The sequence below is a fragment of the Pangasianodon hypophthalmus genome, chromosome 9 (assembly GCF_027358585.1).
Source record: "Pangasianodon hypophthalmus isolate fPanHyp1 chromosome 9, fPanHyp1.pri, whole genome shotgun sequence".
NCBI classification, from domain to species: Eukaryota; Metazoa; Chordata; class Actinopteri; order Siluriformes; family Pangasiidae; genus Pangasianodon; species Pangasianodon hypophthalmus.
The window spans coordinates 28271788-28278971 of NC_069718.1; positions in this window are offsets into that span (position 1 = coordinate 28271788).

The following is a 7184-nucleotide window of genomic DNA, read 5'->3' on the forward strand; positions in this document are numbered from 1 at the left end:
ATTTAGCAGTTGTTTTTTTTTTTTATTCAGAAATACAAAAAGCTACGGAAAATGGCTAATTGTGAGAATCATTTCTGGCTATAGTGAGTTGCCAAATAATAAAAGAAATTGTTGTTGAAATAGAATTTCAGATGTCTGTTTATTGTAATATGAATTGCAATATGTCTTTACATCACAAAATTTTAGTTTATGTGTTTATAGCCTACTTAAAATACATAGTCTTTATATTTTAGGCAAGGGGGTCCCCTGCAAGGAATCATCATATTTGGGGTCCATGGAATTAAAAAGGTTGAAAACCCCTGATCTAGAAGACACCCAGCTGATTCCAATGGTTGATCTTGAGCATTATCACCTGAGCTCTCAATTCCACTTATCCACTGCTTTGTGTCTTTTATAAAGGTGTCACTGTATTTATATTTACTCTTGAGAACTCATGATTACAGCCTGCGCATCTCAGCGCGTCTATTCAAAACACGCGAGCACAATCCGAAACACGCAAACACTTTGTAACAAAGCACGTCAAAGACGCTCCTCAACTCACACACTTTCACCAAAGCCAAAAAACAACGGTTTAAACACACCAACAGCGCTAGATCAACAGCAAACCAACAGCAACAAAACCGCCAAGCCATTTCAAATCATCCGCAAACACAAGCAAAGAAAAAATTACAATCCATGTCCTACCGATTCGATGTCAGCAAACATATCCAAAATCATCGATCCTGTTGTTCCGAAAATCCAATCATGCAGTAATCCTTCTCATGAACGAGTGTGAGTAGATCCATATGCTCCATCAGCGCTGCTCTTAATTCCAGTTGCAGAAGCGTGCGGGTCTCCTTGCATAATCCAAAATCCATTCATTCATCCAACAACATAATTGTTTGTTGACTAAATTGTAGCGGCCTAAAAGCCAACCAAAGCCGCAGGAGCTGAATGCGGGAATAACTTGTGACACGTCAATCATCCATTACATTTGCATCTTGAAGTTTATTTTCTCCACCGAATACTTAACATTGAGGCATCAACATTTCCTGAAGCATCGGGAGATCATTTGAATCAAGGCAAAAACTTTGAATGAATTTACGGTAAACAAACAAACGTGTGCTCCCACACTCACCCGCTTCCTTCCTGCCAACCCCTCCCACTCCCAGGTGCTTTAACTCTCAAATAATTAATGACACGCCCAGATTTTCCCACAGTCACATGACATCACCCATGAATATTTACATGGCTCCTATAATCCTGATCCCAAAACGGTGACAGAGGCTGTAGGAATAACATGAACATACGGGCAAACTAGTAAGAATTTATATTTCTCTATATCGCTGTTTATAGTTTTCTTACACTGAAAAAAATTTGGAGTAGGATTTACTTGAAAAAAGCTTGGAAACAATTTTCACTCAGGAAAGGCTAGTAAATTTACAAAAATTTGCCAGGTAAAAGCCTATCCATAATTATAAGTTAAGTTTACTTGGGAATTCCCAGTAAATTTTACTGACTCTTTGTTTGTAAGTTTACTTAAGTAATGCTTATAAATATATGATGATTTATTGCATTTTTTTTTACATAAGAGTCCTAGTTATCTTTTTTAGTTATCCTGAGTAACCTTTACTTTAAATATTATTTAAAACATTACTTAATATAATTTGTAATGTATTACTACTGATGTTTTCAATGAAAAACACTGACATACATTTTCCTTGAGTACTTTTATTTGAATTAAACCTTTGAAAAAACAGATTAAACAAAGGGAATGATAAAACAAATGGACAAAAATGAATGGACACATTCATTAAAATTAACTGCTGTTGGCCGAAAACATGGCCAAAATGGTTCAGCATCTTTATCCTATATATGGTTTGTCTGATTCTGTGTGGTGTCGGGACAAATGTATTCGTAGAGCATTAAATGTTTTAAATATACAAGGGCAATCAGCATAAAGACAAGGGCTCGATGACTGACAGCCAGAATTTCCGTGCTTGAGCCGTGAGTGTTTTAAAAGTTGAAGTCTTTTGTTTGACTCAAAGCTGCATTTTTTACACAACCACCTCATGCTGTGGCACCTGCAATAAACAAAAGATGCGCGCACACACACACACACACACACACACACACACACACACACACATATAAACCAATTCAGAAGAAGTAAACAGCGCTGGTCCAGAAGAACTTCCAGTTTCGGTTTTTTTTAACATTTATAACTGAATTAAAATTGTACACAAATACCTTTAAGATTTAATTATGTAGTATTTAAAAAATAAAAAAAATATGAGACCAGAAGTGCTGCTGGTCTAGTGTTTACATCTTGCGAGGTTATATATATATATACAGTTGAGGTCAAAAGTTTACATCCCCCTCTCAGAATCTGCAAAATGTTAATTATTTTACCAAAATAAGAGGATCATACAAAATGCATGTTATTGTTTATTTAGTGCTGACCTGAATAAGATATTTCACATAAAAGATGTTTACATATAGTCCACAAGAGAAAATAATAGTTGAATTTGGTTGGTTTGTTACTTTTGAACAGAATGGAGATGTGTACATTTTTCTTATTTTGCCTAAATATCGTATTTTTTCATTTAGTACTGCCCTTCAGAGGCTACAGAAGATAGTTACATGTTTCCCAGAAGACAAAATAAGTTAAATTTACCCTGATCTTCAAATTCAAAAAGCATTTTGTATGATCCTCTTATTTTGGTAAAATAATTAACATTTTGCAGATTCTGAGAGGGGGATGTAAACTTTTGACCTCAACTGTACATATATAACATGTATGTGTGTGTGGTTGTATATGTGTGTATAATATATGTATGTATATCTAGAAATATATATAACATGTATGCGTGTGTGGTTGTATATGTGTGTATAATGTATGTATGTATATCTAGAAATCTGTGTCATACTGCAAGGTGAATCAGTGCTGTATATGCTGTAAGAAGTATTGCCAACTTACCTTGCATGAGCTTGAATGTTGAGTGCAATCTGTGGAACACATGTTAGAAATGTTAATGTCAGAAATAGATTTTTTTTACCAAATTTGAATAAATATACTGATCTTACTGATTTGAAATTTGACCAGTTAATTTATTTTGGAACAACTACATTAAATGTTTGCAAGTATAGATCATCTGGTAGAGTAAGGCTGCCTGAACACACAGTACTAATGTATCACTATTGTATAGGTTCAATAGGGAGAATAATCTCTGTTTAACTTGATTAATATGCATCAAATGCTTATCGATTTTATCAGTAAGACCTTTGTAGCTGATATGGATTAATGGGGGATTAGCGGCTTAATTAAAGTTAATGTCCCACCCATCTCGGGGCTCGGCCTCGGCCTCGGGTATCATTCCGGGTTTGTAAATATGACTTCCGATGTCCAATTTCTAATAATTCAGATAGCACGTGAGGGCACAATTATTTATTCTCACAGATGAATAAACACACACCCTTGAATTATATTGCCATTTGCGCCGCTCGCATCCGGCAAAGTTCATTTTAAAGTTCACTGTACATTAAACTTCCCCGCAGATTACATGTAAAATACAAGACAATTGTTTTCGGCACAGATGCCGCTTGCTAATAACGGATGTTTGTGCAAATCGGTTCTTTAGCAAACTCAACTCTGTCAACTACATTAACAGTTAACGCGTTACCTCTTTAACCACCAGGACCGCAGACAGCTTAACAGCTCTATACTTTTCTGCAAAAGTAACTAAATTGACCAATAAACAAATATTTCATAACTTACCGTGTAAAAATCACATCAGTCTTCGAGAAAATTCTCCATTGCCTTCCTCTGCGCGCCAACTTCAGAACCAAGAGAGCATGCGCATAGATTGCCTGGCTTCGTGGAGTAAGATTTACTTGCGTTTGTCATTTTTTGCATTAGTTCATTAGATGACAAAACACTAAGTAAATCTTACTTCGGCAGATTCATTTGAATTTACTTATGTATTTAAGCACAGTAAATGAAAACGAAACCTCAAGTAGCTTATTGAATTATACGTGACATTTTTAAGTAAAAAGACAAAATAGGATTTGTTTGTAAAATATACTTAAATTATGCTAGCTTTATTTACAAGTTCAAAAAAATCACTTTTTACAGTGTGAGCTGACTGATAGCTTCAGCCTCTGTCCCATCATCCAGCTCTTGCAGCATCTCTGTTTTAAAATAAGTTCATATTGTCAGTTTTTGAACAGAACTAATATCACTGAACCACATGAGCTGAACTAATATCAGCAGTTCTACAGTTACATTACTGACCTCATGATATGATATTAATATTATTACCTGCTCTGTTTTTTATTCCCTCTACCTCATGTTCCTCTCCTGTTCCTCTTCTTCTTCTTGTTTCTATGTTTATAACAGGCTCACCTGTATCTTTAGGAAATAATGAATGAACAATTAGAAATTCCTTTAAGAAATGTTTGTTGCTTGTTAGAGCATATATTAAAACATGATCACAACAGACAACAACAACAGCAACAGCAACAATACTACTATTAGTACTAGTAGTGTAGGGCAGTGGTGGCATTTGTGAGTGAGCTAGTCGTGTGGTAAAATGTGGCTCGATTAAAAGTGTACACAGACTTTGATGGTGATCAGCTGAATGATGGGCTACTAATAAGATGTTGTGCTGCTCCGCGAGACCCGGAGTTATAGTGGACCTAGGAGTGTAGAATCCGGGCCTTGAGCCCACAGACATGCTCAAAAGGAGCGTCTCGTGTCTGTAAAGGGAATGTCAATGTTTTACAAACACACAGTACTTTTACTAACCTCCTCACACTGATTGCTGTTTGGCTGTATGTTTTTTTTTTTTTAAATACATGCTCAAAAAATAAATAAATATATAAATAAATAAATAAGGGGGGAAAAAAAGCTTTTGACTTGATATCCAGAGATTATTTATGGAGCGTTATGGAACATTATGGCTTTCCAAAAGACTTTATTAAAATGATAAAAGCTTGATGTTAAAAATGAGCAGTTCAGATGAATGTAAACGGTTATTTAACGGATCCCTTTGAGATAAACAGAGGAGATCAACAAGGCTGGCCTTTGAGCGCTGCACTCTATATTATAGCCATTAGGCCACTTTTCCACTAAATAACAGAAGATCCAAGAATACAGGGCGTTAAAACTTCAACAGGGAAAAAAGAAAAAGTCACTGCATATGCCGACGATATTCTGCTCTTTATAAAGAGTCCAAAAGAACTAGACGGAATAAATGAACTGTTTAAATGAGATGAAGAAGAGTCAGGAGCCAAATGACACCAAAATAAACCGGAGGCAGTATGGATAGGAAACAGATTTCTCCCAACTTTAACCATCCAGATAAAAGCCCAAATCTAATGACTAGGACTGACCATTTCAGCTACTAAATGTGTCGAAGGAAACTGGCAGAAACAACAACAAGAGATTAAGACAGAAATCCATCATTGGAAAGCTGCTGAATTAGAAAACTAGGATTAAAATAAGCAAGACCTTCATATGATGGAAACTGATGTTTTTAAGACTCGCAGTTAGATGTGAGGTGAAATGGAGCTGTTTGGGAACAAAGAAAAACTGTGCTGTTGATGATTGTGATGAAGATGAGACAATAGACCATTTATTGCTCCATTGCTCACACTCAGCTGAGATATGGCAAAAAACCCAAACATCTAGGGCTGAATATCAACACACATGAAAAGACTATAATGTATGGAATATTTAAAAAAAAAAAAAAGCCAAAAACATAAAAGATTTTATAGGCGTATTGTTAAGTATAAAATGTGGAAAACAAGGAGCACAATGATCAGTAAGCAATGCCATCTCCCAGCTGAGACGCTTTTTAAACTAATCTTAAATGAACTAAAAAGACAAAGGACAATGGAGCGAAGATCTAAAAATAAATCTCCATGGTCTTTATTAAAAATATGATCTCTGTAAATATTTAAGGCAAATAAATATGTAGATATAATCATAGGATTTGACTATGTTGTAAATAGTTATTTTTGTATATTTAAAAGTTTGTAATGTTGAAGAATTACTGTAACAAATTGTGAAATATTTAAACTGTGTAAATGTTCAAGAGTTATTGTAACAATTGTGAATGTTGAAGATTTATTGTAACAAATTGTGAATTATTCAATAAAGTTTGATTTAAAAACGCAAGACCGGCATTTTAATTTTATTTATTTATTCATTCATTCACTCGTTTATTTCATTATATAGCGTTTTTAACAAAGGACTTTTTGTCACAAACCAGTTTTTACAGATATCCGGATATAAAAAGTAAATATAAACCTTTTTTTTTAACATTTCCATGTCAAGTGCTGAGAGGAATGAAGATATGTTCTTAAAAAAGGGATAGAAAATAATAAAATAAAATAAACTACTACTACTACTACTACTACTACTACTACTAATAATAATAATAATAATAGTAAAGAGTAGAGAAGAGGCGTGTGTTGGAGTTGTTATAGCAGAATAATCCAGTGCACAGTAATAAGGCTGATGAGCTCTGTGTCTGTGGGAAGGACACAAGGCCTACCGGCTGTTTGAGGCGGCGCTGCGTGTTGTTGTGGATGGATCTTGACTGCCATCGTGTGGCCAGGTTTAGGAAGTGCACGTTCCCAGAGCCACTGCTGTTTAAAGCCGCAGCTTATAGTGCTGCTTCACCGTGTATTTTCAAACCGCGGCTGCAAATAAAAGCTTGGACAATATAAAGCTCTTTATTATTTGTGTTCTGGTTTTCTATGTTTCAGTTTCAGATGTAATTTCTTGTTCCTTTATTTGCCAGTTGTGTTCAGGACACTTGTAGCGTGTTATATTTAGTGTAATATTTTGATTTCATCTTTACTTTCTGTGTGTAAAGGCGGAGCAGCGCTGCAGTCCATCCACACTGCCTCTGTTTCATTCAGCTCTCATTTGGCCCCAGACATTTTTTCATCATGTTTAAAATGTTCATTTATTCCATCAAGCTCCTTTTGGTTCTTTATAAAAACGGTTCTCTGGTCCGCATAAGCAGATGTGTTTATTTCTTTGTATGTGGAGGTTCGTCCTCCTTGTTCTCTTGAATGGGGTTGAATGTTGTGTAGAAGAGGACTGATTGCAATCACGTAAATAGCATTACGGACTTAAACCACTAAACATTATAAACCACTAATGAAGCTGCCCATCTAATTTAGGAGTGTGT